Genomic DNA, 22,232 nt, shown 5'->3' on the forward strand with positions numbered 1-22,232 from the left:
GCACGAATGTCAAAATCGAAATTCAAGGCAATGATGATTGTTTTTTTTTTTTTTGACATCAAAGGGATTGTGCACATTGATTGGGTACCAGAGGGACAAACAGTGAATCAGCATTACTACATTAGCGTCCTGGCTGCCCTACGTGAGCGAGTACGGAGAAAACGGAACCATTTGTGGAGAAAAAAGTCATGGATCCTTCACCAAGACAATGCCCCAGCTCACAGTGCGTTGTCAGTGAAGATGTTTTTGGCAAAAAACAACATTCCCATCTTAGATCATCCACCCTACTCACCTGATTTGGCACCCTGTGACTTTTTTCTTTTCCCTAAAGTCAAGTCAGCTTTGAAAGGAACTAGATTTGAGACTGTTGAAGCAGTAAAAGAAAAAGCGACGGAAGTAATGTTTGGACTTACCGAAAATGATCTGCAGCATTGCTATGAACAGTGGAAAATTCGTATGGAGCGGTGTAGAGACCGAGGAGGAGAGTACATTGAAGGAGATAACATGAAATTGTAAATAATTGTAAATAAATGTTTTTTCCAGTATCAGTCCGGTTTTTTTCTAGCCGCACCTCCTACGTATGTTAATATCGTTCTACTTAACATTCATCAAGCAGAATTGGTAATTTTGCAGACGCTTTTAGTGTCGAAATAAACCTCCTTAGAGGAAAAGCAATAAAAGAGACTGTGGTCCTCTGAAAATGGATTCTCCCTAAGTTTTGAGAAAACACGCTATATTAAGTTCTGGCCAGCAAATAGTCATACTAACAAGTGATGTGACAAATGAACAAGTGTCAGTAGCCAAGGTCTACTGCTACAAGTATCTGAGTGTACACATTGATGAAAACTTGAACTGGATGAAGCATATTGGACTTCGTATAATTTCTAATCTGGGATAAAAACGAATCAGGCTCCAGAGATTTTTGAATATTTACACTCAGTAATATCTTATGGAATAATTTTTTAGAGTAACACATTACTTAGAAGGAAAGCATTGATTGTACAAGTTCCTTGCCTTCTCTGTTAGGATTAAAATTTCATTTTGGACATCTAAATTTTTAATCCCTTTTTCCCTGAAATTTAACTCCCTTAGCTATCTTCTTGGTTATCTTTCCACATTACTCAGCGCGTAAATTTAGTAACATCGGGAATAGGCTACAACACAGTCTCACTTCCTGCTCAACTAATGTTTCTCTTTCATATTCTTTAACTCTTATAACTGTAGTTGTTTTCTGTACAAGTTGTAGATAACCTTTCGCTCCTTGTGTTGACCCCTCCTAACTTTACATTTTCAAGGTCAGTTTTTCACGCAACTTTGTCAAAAGCTATATCTAAATATGCAAATGGTATGAATGAAGGTTTGATTTCTTCAGTCCATCTCCTCAAATAAGTCGAAGAGTTAGCATTGCCTCGCGCATTCCTACATTTCTCCGGCATCTAAACTGATCCAACCCGAGATAAATAATTCGTGCCCGTATTCGGTAACCATGGATATTCAAACTAATTTGTAATATTCGCACTTGTCAACAAAAATGGAATTATTACATTGATACTGAGGTCTGTAGGTCATTCGTCACTCTCACATACACAACTTGACATAAAAGGTAAAGCCCCAGATGAAGCGAAGGAAACAAAATTAAGCTTCAAGGATTAAGAGCGTGTGTGATGTTATTTTTGTGTTTAAAAAATCGAGTCAAACTTACAAAGATATATGTAGTTCAAATGGCTCTGAGCACTATGGGACTCAACTGCTGTGGTCATAAGTCCCCTAGAACTTAGAACTACTTAAATCTAACTAACCCAAGGACAGCACACAACACCCAGCCATCACGAGGCAGAGAAAATCCCTGACCCCGCCGGGAATCGAACCCGGGAACCCGGGCTTGGGAAGCGAGAACGCTACCGCACGACCACGAGATGCGGGCAGATATATGCAGTATGAGCCGATGTATCAGTATGAGGTTAAACCCTCTCTGACTTGGATGCATGCACTGATTCGGCTGGGAAGCGTGCCATGCAGCCATTGTACTATCTCCTGAGGCAAGCTGGCCCTCAACTATTACAACTGGTCCTTGAAATGCTGGATACTGGCAATGTGAAAAGGGCTGACGCCTGAGCTGGTCCTACACATGTTCTGTTGGGGACATGGCTGTGAATCTTGCTGGCCACAGGAACACCTGAATATCACGCAGACAGTCCATAGAGACACATGCTACACTCCTGCAAATTGAAATAAGAACACCGTGAATTCATTGTCCCAGGAAGGGGAAACTTTATTGACACATTCCTGGGGTCAGATACATCACATGATCACACTGACAGAACCACAGGCACATAGACACAGGCAACAGAGCATGCACAATGTCGGCACTAGTACAGTGTATATCCACCTTTCGCAGCAATGCAGGCTGCTATTCTCCCATGGAGACGATCGTAGGGATGCTGGATGTAGTCCTGTGGAACGGCTTGCCATGCCATTTCCATCTGGCGCCTCAGTTGGACCAGCGTTCGTGCTGGACGTGCAGACCGCGTGAGACGACGCTTCATCCAGTCCCAAACATGCTCAATGGGGGACAGATCCGGAGATCTTGCTGGCCAGGGTAGTTGACTTACACCTTCTAGAGCACGTTGGGTGGCACGGGATACATGCGGACGTGCATTGTCCTGTTGGAACAGCAAGTTCCCTTGCCGGTCTAGGAATGGTAGAACGATGGGTTCGATGACGGTTTGGATGTACCGTGCACTATTCAGCGTCCCCTCGACGATCACCAGTGGTGTACGGCCAGTGTAGGAGATCGCTCCCCACACCATGATGCCGGGTGTTGGCCCTGTGTGCCTCGGTCGTATGCAGTCCTGATTGTGGCGCTCACCTGCACGGCGCCAAACACGCATACGACCATCATTGGCACCAAGGCAGAAGCGACTCTCATCGCTGAAGACGACACGTCTCCATTCGTCCCTCCATTCACGCCTGTCGCGACACCACTGGAGGCGGGCTGCACGATGTTGGGGCGTGAGCGGAAGACGGCCTAACGGTGTGCGGGACCGTAGCCCAGCTTCATGGAGACGGTTGCGAATGGTCCTCGCCGGTACCCCAGGAGCAACAGTGTCCCTAATTTGCTGGGAAGTGGCGGTGCGGTCCCCTACGGCACTGCGTAGGATCCTACGGTCTTGGCGTGCATCCGTGCGTCGCTGCGGTCCGGTCCCAGGTCGACGGGCACGTGCACCTTCCGCCGACCACTGGCGACAACATCGATGTACTGTGGAGACCTCACGCCCCACGTGTTGAGCAATTCGGCGGTACGTCCACACGGCCTTCCGCATGCCCACTATACGCCCTCGCTCAAAGTCCGTCAACTGCACATACGGTTCACGTCCACGCTGTCGCGGCATGCTACCAGTGTTAAAGTCTGCGATGGAGCTCCGTATGCCACGGCAAACTGGCTGACACTGACGGCGGCGATGCACAAATGCTGCGCAGCTAGCGCCATTCGACGGCCAACACCGCGGTTCCTGGTGTGTCCGCTGTGCCGTGCGTGTGATCATTGCTTGTACAGCCCTCTCGCAGTGTCCGGAGCAAGTATGGTGGGTCTGACACACCGGTGTCAATGTGTTCTTTTTTCCATTTCCAGGAGTGTATATGCGGACGAGCATTACCTTGTTAAAAAATAGAACATCGATACTGTCGCATGAGAGGTAACATCTAAGGACCCAGGATGTCCGTGACGTGCCGTTCCGCCGCCAGAGTTCCATGAATCATTAACTACCGTAACCAGAAGTCGTAACCAATGGCTTCCCACACTATGGTGCCACGAGTAAAACAGTTGCACCTCTCCAAAACACCGGGAAAATGAGACCCAAGTCACCGCCATACTCACCAGTGCTGGTCATCTGACTTAGTGAAGAGCTGTGATTCATTGCTGAACACAGTGTAACGCCATTCATCAGCAGGCCACGCTTCCCAGTGATGGCGCCACTCCTTATACAGGCGTTAGTGTTGTGGTGTCAAGTGTAGCCAACGCGAATTCATGGGACGTTAATTCTACTGTCTGTCTGCTGCTAGTACCGGTCAAACGGTTCAGAATGCAACAAAATGTTTCAGGGAGTCCATTACTTGTTACCGCAACCGGCAGAGATGTGAAAGTGTTAAGATTGTTCTTGGTCCACAATACAGCACACCTATCTTGTGGCGGTCAGGTGTCGTCGACAGGACGACGGATATGCCTGCCCTCACATCCCTATGGAAGTCCATCATCAGGGGACTGTCATATTTGAATGTCCCACAGATCTGTATATTGCGCGATTCGACTAGCCTGTCAAATGGAGCATCACAATGCCACCTCTTTCAAATTGTCAGGTTCTGATAACATTGTCTCACACGAGTGGGCGACATCTCCGTGTCCTTCACGGGATCACTCAAAATCTTCTATATCCCACCACGACCGATAACACTACTAAATACGAACGACACTAATGCACTGTGTTGGTCATTACACATGTCACGGAGACTTGCAACTTTAATCACTTACACACACGCTGATGGTGTGTACGTGTACGAAGTTAGGTTGGCATTTGATCATGTCCTCAGGTGCTACACCTTTTTGTCATGCATTGTATCTTGGATAGCAGATTGGCTAGTTTTGTCATGGCTGGCTGTCCCATGGATCGTAAATATTCTACGGGAATGTCGTGTACTCCAGGGACCTTGTTTCGAATTCTGTCTTTCAGCAGTCTTTATAATTCTTTTCGCAGTATAATATGTCCCATCTCATATTCATTTACTACCTCTTTCCTTTCTATAATATTGTCTTCAATTTAATTTCTCTTGTATAGCCCTTCTATAAGTTCTATCAGTCTTTTAGCTCTCTCATGTCTACTTAGTACTGGATTGCCATCTGACTCTTCATAAGAATACAGCTGCTTCTCTTTTTTCCAAAAGTGTTTTCTTTTATTTTTTTATAGGTGCCATCTCTCTCTACCCTAGTCGTGTACATTTCTACAGTCTTGCATTCGTCCCCAAACCATTCTTTCTTAGCCATTTTGCGTTTTCTCTCAACCTCTTTATTTGCACGTCTTGCCTATTTTACTACCTGTGTTTTTATAATATCTCCATTCGTCTACTAAATTCAGTTTCTCGTTGGTTATCCGGAGATTTCTGCTACGCCTTGTCTTCACGTAATTTAGCCTGTGCTGCTTCCTCTTTTCAATCTCTCAAAGTTACCTACTCGTATTCTGTGGTACTATTTAACTCGTTGCAGCCAGCAGTTGCTTAACATTCCCTTAGAAACTTTCAGTTACCTCTGGTTCTCTCAGTTTCAAAAGTTCCATTTTAATTTGCTACTTTTCTGCAATTTCTTTAGTTGTAATCTGCGTTTCATAACCAATAAAGTATGGTCGAATCCATACCCCTCCAGGATACATTTTGTAGTTTAAATTCTTGTATAGAAAACTCTGTCTTATCATTATATAATCAAACTGAAACCTGTCGCTGTCTCCATATCTTTTCCACGTAAACAATCTTCGTGCGTGATTCCTAAACCAAGATTTAGCTGTAATTAATTTTTGCTCTGTGCTAAATTCTGCCAGCCAGCTTCCCCTTAATTTTCTGTCCCCCCACTCGACGTTCTCTTACTGTTTTTCGCTCTTTTCCTTCTACTATCGAATTCCAGTCCCCAATCAAAATGAAGTCTGCATCTCCTTTAACGATCTGAATACCTTCTTTTATTTCGCGAGACATTCTCACAACGTCTTCATCATATGAGGAAGAAATTGGCATATTAACTACTATGATGGTTTCTTCGCTTCTTGTCTATCTTGGCTATTGTAACGTGTTCAACTTTTGATGCTGTGTTGATAACACCGTACCTACCGAAACAGAGACACAGGTCTTCCAGCCACCTCCTTTCACTAATTCCTATAGTACCTATCTTTAACTGTGTATTTATCTTTTTAAATTCTCTAACTAATCTACGCGTTTGATGGGTGTTCCGACACGTAACACGTTAGATTATTTTTCCTGGCGACAACATCCTCCTGAGTATTCCTCATCCGGATATCCGAATAGGAGACTATATTATATCCACAATATTTTATCCATGATTGTTAAGCCATATAGCAGAAATGGATAACCTCCAGAAATATAATGGCTGTAGTTTTCTCTCACTTTCAGCTGTTCGTATTATCAATATAGCCACGTCTCTGACAACCTCGTTGTCGACGGGACGTTAAAACTTAAGATTCTTTCCTTCCTTCCGACAGAGCAAAACCATGTTTCCTTACGTTACAAGCCCAGAATAATCTCTCATCCAGATTGTTGCCACTGTAAATGGTGGACATGCTGTTTCTGCTCTTCAACAAACATATCTTAATCTGTCATCTCTAAAGGTAGTTCTCCGATGAGGTTGCACCAACTGTATGGCTGTCTGTGTGTTCGAAGCTACACCAGCGTCACAAGGTCCACATTTCATGATGATTTATGGTCGTTACCGCAGCAAGTTGGCTTGATGCCTCGAACATACAGATAGCCATACAGCAGATATAATCACATCAGAAAGGTATCTTTAGAGAAGCCAGGTTAACATCGTTCCTGAATGGCAATAACAGAGATATCTACAGTTGTGGGAGTAACAGTGTAGGTGTCACTAATCTGGCCTCGTAGGCCTGGAAGATTAGGCAACATGGTCTTGCTAAGTCGTGACTAAAATTGCTCCGGAGGTGTTGTAACCGTCTTTGCATGCTTTGTGGCTCTTTAGTGGATATAGGAGAGAGGAACAAGTGCGCAGCGCGTACAGAGAATTCAGATATTAGTTATTCCACGTCTACCATCAAATGCACTGAAGAACCAATACTTGCTTAATATCGTGTAGAGTCCCCGCGAGCACGCAGAAGTGTCGCTACACGACATGGCATGGACTCGACTAATATCCGAAGTTGTGCTTAAGGGAATTGACACCATAAATTCTGCAGGGCTGTCCATAAATCCTTAAGAATACTATGGGGTGAAAATATCTTCTGAACAGCATGCTGCAAGGCATCCAAGATACGGTCAATATTGTTCATGTCTGAGTAGTTTGATGGCCAGCGGAGGTGTTTAAACTCAGAAGAGAGTTTCTGGAGCCACTCTCTAGCAATTCTAGACGTGTGGGGTGTCGCATTGTCCTGCTGGAATTGCCCAAGTCAGTCGGAATGCACAATTGACATGAATGGATGCAGCTGTTCAGACAGAAAGCATACGTACGTGTCACCTGTCAGAGTCGTATCTAGACGTATCAGGGGTCATATACCACTCCAACGGCACACGCACCGCACCATTACAGAAGCTCCACGAACATGAACAGTCGCCTGCTGACATGCTGGGTGCATGGATTCATGAGGTTGTCTCCAAACCAGTACACGTCCATCCGCTCAATATAATTTGAAACGAGACTCGTTTGCCCAGGCAACACGTTTACAGTCATCAACAGTCAAATGTCTTTGTTGACTGGCCCAGGCGAGGCGTAAAGCTTTGCGTCGTGCAGTCATGAAGGGTACACGAGTGGGCCTTCGGCTGTGGAAGCCCATATCGATGATGTTTCATTGAATGGTTCGCACGCTGACACTCGTTGATGGCCCAGCATTGAAATCTGCAGTAATTTGCGGACGGGTTGCACTTGTGTCACGTTGAACGATTTTCTTCAGTCGTCGTTGGTCCCATTCTTTGAGGATCTTTTTCCGGCTGCATGAATGTCGGAGATTTGATGTTTTACCAGATTTCTAATATTCAATGTACACTCGTGAAATCGTCGTACGGCAAAACCCCACTTCATCGCTACCTTGGAGCTGCTTTGCCCCATCGCTCGTGTGCCTACTATAATACCACATTCAAGCTCACTTTACTCTTGATAACTTGCCATTGTAGCAGCAGTAACCTACCTCACAACTGCACTAGACCTTGTTGTCTTATATAGGCCTTGTCGACCACAGCCCCGTGTTCCGCCCTTTTACACATCTCTGTATTATGAATACCTATGCCTATACCACTTGTTTTGGTGCTTCAGTGTAGTAAACGTTATACACAACATTGTTTGCAGTAGTCGCAGCGTCAGTTGCTAAAAGTAGATTTGAATTTTGAAATATACACAGATGCAGAGTTTTACAATTCAGTCAGTTTGAAATACAATGACTATTCCATAGACAACGAGGCTGGAGAGCTATGAAATTCTGTAAATGTTATGAAATGGCAAACCTACAAAATGGGGCTGTGTGCTTCGATATTTGAACTTACGTAGACCTGCCGCTGGAGCTCCAGAGAGCGAATGCTTCCACATTATTGGCAGTGGTGTAAGAGTTCGTGGTTGCGCCCTCATGCCGCGGCGGCTATAGGAAACGGGACAGCGAGACTGGCGGCGAGCGTATTTTAAAGTGCGGCCGGCCGGATGGCGGCCGATACCGCAGGAGGATATTTATAAGACTGACACGGAACTGACTCTTATTAGTGACGAAGAGAACGCCCATCACAGAAAATGCTGAAAACAGTGATTTCGATTCACCTGCCGGTTGCTATCACATGTCTGTTCAAGAACATCTTCCACATCCTCTGCCCTCCGCACTCAACTGTGTCATTACACTTGAGTGAGTAAGAGGAGCAGACATATATACTGCCCACTTGAATGCAACACAAAACGGTGCTCACAATGAAACAGCAAGTGTTCATTGCTAATTCTTATCCTGAGAAGCATAGTTCATGGGAAACATCGCGGATCTGTTGGCACAAGAGCTTAAGACTGAAGTGTTTTGGTAAAACCTCCCGCAAAGTGTATAATGCAAAACTTAGTCACAAAATGGCACCAAACGGGAACCGTAGTGAATAAAAACCGTAATGGTCAGATCCGCATCAGTCTTACTGTAGTTATTTTCAAATGGTTCAAATGGCTCTGAGCACTATGGGACTTAACTTCTGAGGTCATCAGCCCCTACAACTTAGAACTACATAAACCTAACTAACCTAAGGACATCAAACACATCCATGCCCGAGGCAGGATTCGAACCTGCGACTGTAGTGATCGCGCGGTTCCAGACTGTAGTGCCTAGAACCGCTCGGCCACCCCGGCCGGCGTAGTTATTTTCCAAGCCCGTTCTGTTTTGTCCAAACTATATACAGAGTGTTTCAAAATTACACCGACAAACTTCGATGGCATCTTGAGGAACAAAATGAGGATAGCGCCCCACGTCCAGGAACGTCCTCCAATGATCTTACAGAGCGTGGAAGCCATAAGCGCCGGTGCCTGTATACAGTATGTATGTTTACACGAGATTATTCCTTGAAGATGTTACGAATTTTCAGGGACGATGAAGAAGGATAAGTGTATCAATTTGAAGTAAGGAACCCTGGCCTGGAAACGAAAGGGTCGACAGTTACAAGCGAAAATCGTTCTGGTACCTCTGACAGTGGAATATATGTACTGGTATTGTTGTTGCTAAGATTGTAGGGTAGGCAACTTTCAGAGGAAAAAAGTCCGGTAATCACAGGCTCTAAAAACATACACGAGAAGCTATGAGAACTTGTTCATCTTCGCTACTGTGAAACACATCTCCATTGCAGCTCTCAATGTACAGGCACCGGCAACTACAATAACAACGCTCTGTAGAGTCGTTGGATGACATTTGCCGACACAGGTTCCTATCCTCATTTTGTCCCTAAGAGTAATTTTGAAACATTCTATACGCAGGATGTTAGAAAGAAGTATTTCATGCTTTGGAAAGTGGAAGTATAGACCAAAACAAGAAAAAAATTCTGTTAAGCATGAGCTCAAAGTGCGTATCTTAAGAGCTATGATCACTTGCTCGTCTTCATTACTGTGAAACACGTCTCTTTTACAGCAAGCTTTTAACTCTGACGAACTACCTACGGAATATAGTACACAAATGAATAAACAAATTAGAGCACAATGTTCTGTTACTATGAAACAGCATAGTTTCTATTGTAATCTGCTAGCTATTAAATACGACCTGTTCTAGTGAGCCTTCACTAAAGGAGGAGCTCAGTATGTTGTCCATTCGTAGAAAAACATTCTTCTGTCCGACGTTTTAAGTAATTACGCACTCTCTGAAAAACTCCAGCGATGGCAGGCCTTAATAACGCGTTAATGCAGTGTTTGAACATCATTAATGAGTCCTGCGTTCACCAAAGGTTTCAAGTGTCTCCGCAATCACAAATACAAGGGATTAAATGCGGGGAGACGAGCTGTCCAACGTATTTGATCTCCCCTGCCCTGGCCACTGAATATCTGTGTAAGGTGTTCTCGGATACTTCAGACAAAATGGGCTAGCGCCCCGTCATGCATGAACCACATCTCCAGTTGAACAGGCAAGTAGTTTGATAGGAACTGACGACAACCTGCACCAGTCAACCTTTTTGGCAGAACTGCAGTCTGGGAGGCTCACCTTGTCACCCAAGGGCTTGGAGACGCTCTGCATCGTCCAGACTAAAGGATGATTAGCCCTGACAGATGCTGAAATTATAAGTACACACGTTCCAGGATCTTCTTATAATCGTTGCAGTAGTCGCTCCCCCACAACAGGGTACGAATCGTTTAAAGTTCTCCACGATCCGCCGTTGTTGGAGTTGCGGAGGCAGAGTCTCGTAGGCGCTGAAAAAGACGTTTAAATAACTGTTCAGATGGTAACCTGCGTTCTGAACATTTTTCGTCATAGAGGACACGCACGGACTCAAAGGGTTGTTTCCATTTGGCAGACTATAATCGAAGATTATGTCTGCCAATTCCCGTGATGAATAATAGGTTCTAATTACGTTCATAAGCACAGAGACAAAATTACAATATTAAGGCATTTCACAAACTAATCAAAACTTATATTGAGTCCTTTAGCATTAAGACAGCGACCTTGCCCCAGTGGTAACACACGTTCCCGTCAGGTCACCGAAGTTAAGCGCTTTCCGGCTTGGCTAGCATTTGCACGTGTGGCTGCCTGGATCTACCGAGCTTTGTTGGCAAGCGGGGTGCACTCAGCCTTTGTGAGGCCGCCTGAAGAGCTATTTAAATGAGAAGTAGCGGCTCCGGACGCCAAAGCTGACAACGGCCGGGAGAGCGGTGTGCTGCCCGCATGCTTCTCCATATTCGCGTCCGGTGACGCCTATTAGCTGAGGATGATGCGGCGGTCGGGCGGTACCGTTTACCCGTGAGGTAAAAGGTAGGAACCCTCACTAGCAATAATAATCTCGGAAACAGGAATAGTACGGTAGGCTATAATTTCCCGAGTTTCATAGGATTCCAAACCGGCTCTTCCTGCATTGTTGCAAGCAACGAAAGCTACAGTTACCCATCCGTTACCCAAACTGGAGGAAGAAGAAACTTTCATTAAGGAAAAATTTAACCTCGCACCACAAAATAAAGTAGGTCCATTAATAAGAACAAATTGAGTAGTTTTACCTACTCCTCTTGTTTCGTTCTTTTTACCCTTCGCAGAAGATGTCAAAGCACCCAGAGTGCCGTCCACATTGACAAGTGATTTGTAAACCAGCATTCGCCGGCGACGACGAACGTAAAAACAGATAAATGTAATAGTTTACGCCTAAAGCAGAAATACCTGAAATAATTTGGTTCTTACGCTATTTGTGCACTTAGTTCAGTGGAAGTGGATGTAACAGAAACCTGTCCCAGTAAACTGCTAGCGTGCTGGATGGTTGGAGAACAATACAATATTATCGTGGCACACGAAGGCGCCGCGAAAAATGAAGTGAGGGTACATGAAGCCAGTGGCCGGAATGCGTTGCTTGGATTTACGGTGACAGCAAAGCTGCCGGCGGGATTCGAAGCACGTGGCGAGTCCGTCTGACTTCGCTCAAGGCGCCGCTGTCCGGTTCTGATTCTCTGCTTATCGGGTTACACGTTTCAAACGTCAGGTCCGGATTATTGTCTGCGGTACACTTTGTGAGTTCGAGCGCGATCTTATTAAATTACAATGATCCGTATAATTCCAGGGATCCGTGGTAATTGGCTATTACAGCGGAGCAGGGTTACTCGCAGGGAGCGGCTCCGGATGAATCATGGCCTTTCGCCAGGTGGGCGTACTCTACGGTAAAGCGGCGCGAGATATACGCCGAGGCGACATGTCGACTTTCTAGCAATTACAAACGTCAATATATGAATTAAGTGTCTGAGGTCAATGTTTTGTGAAGTACGAGGCTCCGAGCGTTTACGATATACGGCCTCACCATATAGCAGCGGCTTATTCCACGCTTTGTGTTCAATTCATTTTTTAATGCTAAAGATAGAACCGTGATTTGTCAGCGACGCGGCGACGGCTGCTATACGCGGAACGTAACACCGCAGAATAACACGTAATAATGTTCTATTTTATAACGCCCTCGAATATATATATCAAGCAGCAGGTACAAAATGATAAAAATGATGCAGAAGATAGACTGTGTAAAAGGTGCACAACGCACAGCCACGTCTGCGCACGCACTCGCTCGTAAATAGGGCGAAACTACGAGCTGGCCGACATGCCCACTCTGACTAAAGAGAATTACAAAAGGTGGCTAAGGTATCACCATTCAGTTCCAACATATTTACACCACATTTCATTTATTTCAGGACCATAATCTGCGCAGGCACTTACGCTCTTCTTCTTCTTCTTCTTTGCTTTTAGCCCTTTGTATACGGGATCGGCGTTGTTATACGGGTTTTGACAATGCTAGTTGGGGGCCGGATGGTCTTCCCGCCGCCACTTCTCCCTGTGCGATGGAGTCGGTGTACCCCATCTGTCTGTGTCAAGAGTAAAGACCATGTTCAGGTGTGAGAACGTTTCCCAGAACGTTTGTTTGCTTGACGTGTATTTGAGCCGAGACGTGGGTGTCACTATGGGGTTTACCTCATCGGATGCAGGAAACCGCCTAAAACCTTATCAAGGCCAGCCGGCTCATCAGTTCAAATGGTTCAAATGGCTCTGAGCACTATGGGACTTAACATCTATGGTCATCAGTCCCCTAGAACTTAGAGCTACTTAAACCTAACTAACCTAAGGACAGCACACAACACCCAGTCATCACGAGGCAGAGAAAATCCCTGACCCCGCCGGGAATCGAACCCGGGAACCCGGGCGTGGGCGGCTCATCAGCCCTCGTCGTTAATCCACGAGGCAGTTTTGACCCGTGGCTCGCACGGCTCTCTGAATCCCAAAAGCGGTGCTTTAAAGCTATCAGCTCTCCTGCTAAGTTACGTTCTTTAACCAGTGATAAACAGGTATAATGATAATAACCACTGATGGTCCACATTGTGAGGCGAATCCAAAAGAGGAAACTAACCTCACATCAACGCGAGCGTAATGGGCAAACTATTACTTACTTCCTTAAATAAGCGTACTGGTCACTCTGGAGCGCTACACGTGGTGAAGAACAGGTGTCAGGCGTTCATGTGACCCCACACCACTGCATAATTCTTGGCACTGAAGTGCTAATCGGTTGTATGTAATAACGAAGTATGATGGATGGAAGTGAAGACCTGGCAGAGTGGTAGAAACGAGTTATTTTGTTTGGATGTGCCAATGACTACAACGTGACTGATGTTTTGCACTTTGTTTGTGTATCACCGTGCCTGTCCAACGTTTCTATAAGGAAGGATGCATCACTCGTAGCCATGTAACACAGTGTAGGAACAGTGGTCGTAAAAGCATCCTAACACACAGGAACCGGACACGAGTGTCACAGCTTCTCAACCAAAATCGGTTTTAAACCCGACAGGAATTATTGCTGTCAGTGAATACGGGTCTCTCTCAACCAGTTCCCGAGCGAACATCGCCAAGTGAACTGCACGCAACGGGCGTCGTAAGTGGGTAGCGGGTACCTCGCTAAAGGCAATTCCTCACAGGGGCACACAAAACTCTACGCATTCCAAGGGGCAAACAAAACAGCAGCTGTACAGTAGATAACTTGGAGCGAGTGTTGTGGTGGTATAAGCCGGGAATTTACTCCTTTGCAAATGATTCAAGGCAATAGGTACACCAAGAACCTGATCAGGCGCTTAATGTGCAATGTGTAGAGGTAGTGGTTGGGTAATCTTCATTGCGATAAGGTCTGCAGGTGCGATGAGCTTTTTGAATGATTTCGTGGTGCCTTCAGCTGCCATTCTCTTTATTTCGTGTACGATTGTACAGTTTTGGCCACGGGCCATTTTCAAGTATCTAAAACGGAAGCATTATATGTTGGATACATCAGTGACACTTGTGATTTTGACACAGGAACAAGTCAAATCTGTAGTTATACTAGGTGCGTTATAACTTACTGTATGGATGATTCTTTAGTAGTATATTACGTCATGTACGTTCTTGCTCCTGTGACTGTATGTTACGGTCACAAAATAAATTAAAAAGGTGTTTCGTTATTTCAGGAGCACATTACTTTCGAGCAGTTGTTGCAAAGCTCTTATAAATAAGGTCGATGTTTTAACGTACATAACATTGAGAAGATTATAATTTTTTACAAAAATTCGTTAATTAATCTAGTTATGACTTTGTTGTGGGTTTTGGGGATGATTTTCTTACCATGAAGACCTGGGCCCACTCATTCAGGTTCCACACTTGGAGTGGTTAACTCGCTCCGATTACTTAAGCGCCGCAGAAAATACATGGGACGCTGTAGACTTAACGACCTCAGCTCCAAACTGCCCCAGCGGACCACAGCCGGCCTCTAGAGAGCGCCTGTACAGAAATGATCGGCTTTATCAGAAGCCAGTTGTTGTCCATCTTGTCTAGAGCATGGGGAACCGTTGAGAAACTTGTATTGCCATGCAAGAACAACAAATCTCCCATTTATCTTCTGTGTGCTTTTTGCGAAGCAGTACTTCACACGAAAGTAGTAGCCTATGGCCCACGAAAAGTGTTGTAGTATATTTTGTATTGGAAATTGAAATGAGCGTTTGGCGTCATTGGTGCAGGTCTTATTACATTCGACGCCACATTGGACGACCTGCTTGCCGGATGGGGATGAAATGATGATGAAGACAGCAATACACCCAGTCCCTGAGTGGAGAAAATCCTCGACCCAGTCGGGATCGAACCCGGACCCGTAGGACGGCAATCCGTCACGCTGACCACTCAGCTATGGGGGCGGACATTTTGTATTAATATTACGTTTTCAAGTGTCACATGTTTGGCAGGGCACCATATTATTGGCATGCCTCGTGGTATTTTATGGACCTCGAAACCCTAGCTTACGGACATCTGTGTAGTTTCATCTGTTGAGTTTAGATCCTACTGAATTTGAGCAATGAGTGGTTTAGGCCTGGTTTGCCTACTACATGGCCTCGACTGTTGGGTTACTTGGCAACTTTATTCAAATGAGTTGGGTACCGTAATCGATTAATGATGTTGGGGATTGAACGATTTCTTCTAAAATTCGTCTCACTGTGCCATATACCGTACGTAATGGAAGTGAACGGACGAAGATTTGAACCAGTTTGTCGAATGCGAGTCCACTTCATACAGTTTCCGTTATACGACACTTTAAATGTTAACGGAAGAAACTGTCTCTTGTATGGAAGATGGTGGTCATGCAGTACTTCATATTTCTCTTTATGGAACCGTGACTCCACAGGTTTTTAGAAACGACATGTTTAATATTCATATATCACACAATTTTTTATAATAGGTAATGAAGTCTCTTAAAGAAATCGTAATTTGAATATTACTGTGAATGGAAGTAAAAATTTTTGAGTTCTTGCAGTAAACGGAAATCACGAAATCATCCAGTGGCTTTAGCGAAATTTGGCGTAGAAATTACTCGATCAGAGATTTATGTGAGAGGTTTAACGGAACTCCGTTTTCAAGACGGAAGCGATCTCCTTTGTTCAAATGGTTCAAATGGCTCTGAGCACTATGGGACTCAACTGCTGAGGTTATTAGTCCCCTAGAACTTAGAACTAGTTAAACCTAACTAACCTAAGGACATCAAAAACATCCATGCCCGAGGCAGGATTCGAACCTGCGACCGTAGCGGTCTTGCGGTTCCAGACTGCAGCGCCTTTAACCGCACGGCCGCTTCGGCCGGCGATCTCCTTTGTTGATTATGAGTTGGGTGTACCGTGAAGTGATGTAGAAACAAGGTGAAAGTGGTGTTGTGCTGGGATCGGAGTCTGTTCAAAGTATTTTGGTTCCTCTGAATTGTGTAAAAGGACCGACATAAGAAGGAGCAGTTTCCTTACTCTAACGCGTTAATGATGCTCAGGTGTCTGTGTAATCCATTTCCTCAGTTTATTCTTCTCCCTTAAACGTTGAGATGAATAGTGGTAGATTCACGGTTGAAGTGAGCGCTACCTTGGCGGTAGCCAAGCTCCGATTAAGTGTGCAGTCTTTTGAATCTTCTGAAGGAATCAGTAGAGGATCAGAGCTTGAACCCAATCTGTCTGGGAGCGGAAAGCAGCGTGATATAATATTAAATGCTGGATAATCATCGTTGACCGAAGGAATCAGATGACATTTCTGGAGATCTACAAAATCCTTAGTAGAAATCCAAACTGTCCGGGTAATTATCGGTCATATGAAACTCAGCTAGCTCCTTTCGCCTTGAGCTGCAGAACACTGCAAATAGCAGGTACCAGGCTGACTTGCGCAAAGACTTCTGTATCTTTACACACCATCGTTAACTAATCGAAATACATATTACAGAATAACGGAACAATTAGTTTTCAGACTTTTCAGGAAGAAGAACGCAATTATTAAATGAGATATGTCTTCAGACTTACATAAATGGGATGTGGCAGGACCGTAACAGTTATGAATCTTAATAACCACACTAGTATATGAGAGCAGCTTGTGACACTTCTACCTCTTGCATCCGTGGCTACTTTATTATTGGTCAAAGTGTTGTATGTCCTGTAGTAGGCATCTGACAGCATTAGGCTGTACTGATGGGTGCACGCGAACATCAAATTCAACACCTGCCACGTACACACGATACTATAGGTTGCCGGGCTTCTTTAGTTAGCAGAGCGACCCTACTACGCTTGACTACGCTAAAATGCTGTAAGAGCACTAGAATTTGTCACTTACTTCTTATTTATGCTAAACAGATTTTCACGGTCGGTGGTTACATTCCATTGAAACTTCCAGGCTGAGAAGCCGTGGTCGATATACAAAGCTACTCTCTGATATTGCATCTCCGACTGCGGGAGACATCTTCGGTTGTAAAACGGCAACTGAAAACAAGAACTCGGTGGGTTGCCGAATTAATAGAGCCGCACAGAGGGCAACACCATTCGTCAAGTGATACCGACTGAGAGATAATCTCTGGCTAGCACCATCGTTCTCGATTAAAAATAATCTGTTATCGTTCCGTTGATGCATAGTCCACGTCCATATTTTATCCAAGTTTACGCACTGTTCCTTTCTCTTATAACTATTACGGTGTTTGTGAATGTCTATGGCCTCTCAAGACATGTGCACATGATAATGCGCTGTCTTCGATAAAACGATCGTCTCACTGAATTTTATTTCGTAATTTCCATCTCTGGAACCACGTTCTGCTACGGACGATTTGTCGGGATGTGCTAGGGGGCCTTGTACCGGCCGGAGTGGCCGTGCGGTTAAAGGCGCTGCAGTCTGGAACCGCAAGACCGCTACGGTCGCAGGTTCGAATCCTGCCTCGGGCATGGATGTTTGTGATGTCCTTAGGTTAGTTAGGTTTAACTAGTTCTAAGCTCTAGGGGACTAATGACCTCAGCAGTTGAGTCCCATAGTGCTCAGAGCCATTTGAACCATTTTGCTAGGGGGCGGTTCGTTTTGTGCTCGGCTAAGCGGGTATTATTACTTCTTTTCGTAGTACCAATGTATACTTGCTGAAAACTCCATGGAATTATATATACCCCAGGTGTCTCTCGCTAATGGCTGCTTTATATCGTTTTTTAACATTTTTCATCTTTTTGGTGGGTCTAAAAATCGTTTCAAATTCATAATTTGTCAACACTTTCCCGATCCGAGCCGTAATCTTGTTAATAAACGGAAATAAAATGTAATCTTGTTAATAAATGGAAAGAAAACGGTTCTCAGTTGTCGGCCGTTGTTCCTAATTGGTCCTGGTTTATCTCTTCTGGACTGAGTGCTCGATCCACCTTCTTACTGGAGTCACCATTTTGATGTTAACCGACCGTAGGCGATACAGCTCATCTTCTAAATAATCCAGCTCACAAATTTTATTAGCCCTGTCCACCAAGGTTTTAATGATATATCTTTTTGTCTTGAGGATTGGTTGCATTTTTTAGGGCGGTATGGATCAGTGTGGCTTGCTCTCCTATGCACCTTATGGCCACAAGTCTTATCCACCTGTTTGATTGCACATCAATCCACATGGTGCTAATGGAGAGGAGGGGTATTCCCATCGCTCCCATATGCGAAACTAAACTCAAACCACACAACACCTTAAATTTCACCGGCCATTGCGTCTATCGTACCCACCGAATGGACGGCAGCGGTGGTGGCAGAACGGCCATCATCGTACACAGAAACATAGAGCACACGAACATCGAGCTCGAAAATGGCTCTGAGCTCTATGGGACTTACCATCTATGGTCATCAGTCCCCTAGAACTTAGAACTACTTAAACCTAACTAACCTAAGGACATCACACAACACCCAGACATCACGAGGCAGAGAAAATCCCTGGCCCCGCCGGGAATCGAACCCGGGAACCCGGGCAAACATCGAGCTCCCTGTACTTGAAAAACTAGAGGGTCAAGTTCAACGGAGCTTACACAGTGCTGACATCCTTCTACAACACACCTAGGAACATCATCACACGAGATATCAGCTCACTACTCAACATAGCACCGCGAGTAATCGCTGGTGGTGATCTAAACGCCAAACACCCCGACTGGAATTCACGAATACGAAACGCCAACGGCAAAAAACTACACGAACATGCACTAGATAGAAACTTCATCACACTTGTACCGGCTGAGCCGACTTATATTCCTTACCAAAGGAATCATAGGCCAGACGTGTTAGACATGGCCCTCATCAAGGGCATAACAGTAACTCTCAACCTTGAGGTTGTAAACGATCTGCCCTCAAACCACACGCCTGTAATACTGCACACTGAAGAAACACTGCAGAACAACGAACCACGCAGGATACTGAACTACAAGCGCGCGAATTGGACTCTGTTCAAGGAAACGTTTGATAGTCGTATTCCTGAAATTCACGAGATCACACAAACAGAACAAATCGATGCGGCTGTTGTAGCTCTCACCACTGCTGTCCAAGACACAATGGCTGACGGCATTACCATTTCGACCACCACAACACCACTCAGCGGCGCTACCTCATGAGATACTGGACAATATCTCATTGACAAATCGTCTGAGGAGATATTGGCCGAGGACCCGGCACCCGATATATAAACTGCACGTTAAGGGAACCCGGAACCTAAAAATGATGGAATTTTGGGTTTTCCGTTTACTGTGAAATAAAATACTACAGATCTTCCTCTTTAAAATGACATATTAATATTACCTGTAGCTCAACTCCAAGTATTGAAAATATTATTTTCAATAATGTGCTGTAGAGGGCATGTCGCGACATTGAATTTCCATGGATACATGTTCATTGAAAACATCGTTTTTCAAAACTTCCGGTTTTTCCAAAGATTTTATATCATGTTGGCAACACGATTTGATAGGCAATTGTTTTGTCTGCGTATTGTAGTCTTTGGATACTGTTGTTTACATTGAGCATTTGGTGGTTATTGCACGAATTGTGTTGTATTTCTATTGCGTAACTGGAACTTATCAAATATGCCTCGATTTAGTAACAGAGTTTACAAGAGGAAGAAGCCTCCTCCGAGGTACACTAGTGGAACTGTGACAATTTCTCCGACCTTGGGAAATGATTCTTAAAATAGTGAGGTTATTCATGAAGTGAAATCTAATCCTGTCTCTAGTACAAGCAAGAAGTTGCAGGAATCAACTGAAAAATACTGCAGTTTATTGGGGAAGTGTAGGAGGATAATGTGAACGAAATAATTAACATTTAATTGCAAATTGAGTATGTCAGTAAATGTCAAGTGACACATAGGACTTGCAGCAGAAATCTGTCTCCATTGTACTAGTTGTCATTACAGTGTTTCATTTTGGAACTCAGAATATGTCGAAATAGGCCAAGGTGAAACTGGTAGTGAGAAAAGCAAGTACTGTGGTTGTGGTGTGCGTACTGTAAGACCTTTGGTACACACACCATCAGATTATTTGACTTGTCGCTCTAGCAAAGTAGGCGAGTGTCAGCAAGATGTCTCATGGTCTTATCGTGGCGTGTTTATCTGCTGCCGTTAGGTCAGACGATAGAAATGCCACTTGCACGCTTAGAGCAGCAGATTGACGGTGACCAACTTTAAACAGAACTTGATTAATTTTCACACATATTTATTAAAATAATAACAAGCATAAAAACAACTTAACTTTGTTCTGGATGCTATTTACAATTGACAATCTGAAGTTGCTTTGATCTTGGTACGTTAATCTTATTCTCACATATCCCTGATACTTGACAAAGTGTCTAGTCATTTATCATCATGGCTATGTACAGGAATATGATAATCTTATTAGGCACAGACTGGAACTTGACTACAGACAAATGCAGACAAATGCAGACAAATGCAGACTAATGCAGACTGGTACAGACTAATGCAGACTAATGCAGACTATGGCAGACTGACTGATCGGAATTTTTTTTTTCTTTATTGTGATTTCATTCCCCTGCCCCATATGGGCAGGGGAGGGCTGTCAGCGGCACAATCCGCCGCTCTTCAGCCGAGTGACACGACAACTAAAACAAGAATAAAATGATACATACATAAGGAGATAAAAAAGGGGAACATAAAACAGAGTAAGTGGAGAAAATGGAGGTAAAAATACACTGACATGGAGACGTTCATGGGGGACAGTTAAAAAAGTCACCAGAAAGTTAAAAAACACAGTTGGCGATTCTTAAAACACTGAGAAGACACTGAATGCGCATGCACAGGTTAAAAGTAGGCCACAGTATTAAAAACACTCCGAACCAACACACTTAAAACCCACTTGGAGCACACACAACGAAGAATAAAACTACCAGGTGGGACCTGCCGAGGGAAAGGTCAGAGAGGATGGAAAAGGAGGGGAGAGCATGGGGCAGCTGGGAAAGCTGCGGGATGAAGAGAGGAGGGGCAACCGTGGGTTCACGAAGAGGCAGGAGACACGTGGGGCGGGAGATCTGATCGGAGGTCTGTACACTCGTTATAATACCTCGAGTGTTCAGGTATCACTGCGCGAGTGTGATCCGTGAGGAGAAAAGGTTCTACGTTAGCAGTAATCTCATTGGCTGCGTTACATATTAATACGCGGATCGGCGGAAGCGGAATTTGGTCCGTTTCTAAGACAGCGCCATCTCATAGTGCGGAGATGGACGAGCGCTGCGCCTGCGCTGTTGTGCTTAGCGGGGCGCGCTCTAGTGGGAAAGTTGTGTACGCGCTGACTACGTGGACCTATGTACACAACAATGGTGTGAATATTAGATGTGTTTATGCTCTAAGGTCAATCGGTAAGGGATACTCTGCTGGTCAAATGTGTTGTGGTGTAATGAATCTACCACCAACAAAATTCTCAAAATATAAATCAGTTGTTGGATCCTGTGTTGAAGATATTGCCCAAGAATCCATGAAAGAAGCAGTGGAGGAGGCTGTGGCGGTGAATGAAGAAATTCCAGATGTTCAGAATCCTCGGCACCTGACTTTCGTTCTAGATGGTACGTGGCAGAAGTGCGGGCACACTTCACATAATGAGGTAATAACGGCAACAAATGCTGATACTACAAAAGTTATAGATGTTGTAATTAAATCCAAGCACTGTAGGTGTCCTAAAAGAGTGAAGGATGAACATGCAGAAAACTGTCGAAGGAATTACAGTGGGTCTAGTGGGGCCATGGAAGTTTCCAATGTGAAAGACACTTTCAGGCGCTCTTTTCTGTGGTACTAGGTCAGATAGCTACAGTTCCTGGGTGATGGTGATTCGAAGTCTTTTGCTGCTGTACCTGAGCTGAAACCTTATGGAAATGATGTTACCATTACTAAACAGGAGTGCATAGGTCACGTTCAGAAACGTATGGGAACAAGGCTGCGTCGACTGAAGACCACAATGAAAGGCCAAGTACTCAGTGGTGGAAAACCTTTGGGTGGAGCTAAAAGATTGACAGACGAGGTAATCAACAGGTTGC

The sequence above is a fragment of the Schistocerca nitens genome, chromosome 3 (genome assembly GCF_023898315.1).
Source record: "Schistocerca nitens isolate TAMUIC-IGC-003100 chromosome 3, iqSchNite1.1, whole genome shotgun sequence".
In the NCBI taxonomy this organism is placed as follows: domain Eukaryota; kingdom Metazoa; phylum Arthropoda; class Insecta; order Orthoptera; family Acrididae; genus Schistocerca; species Schistocerca nitens.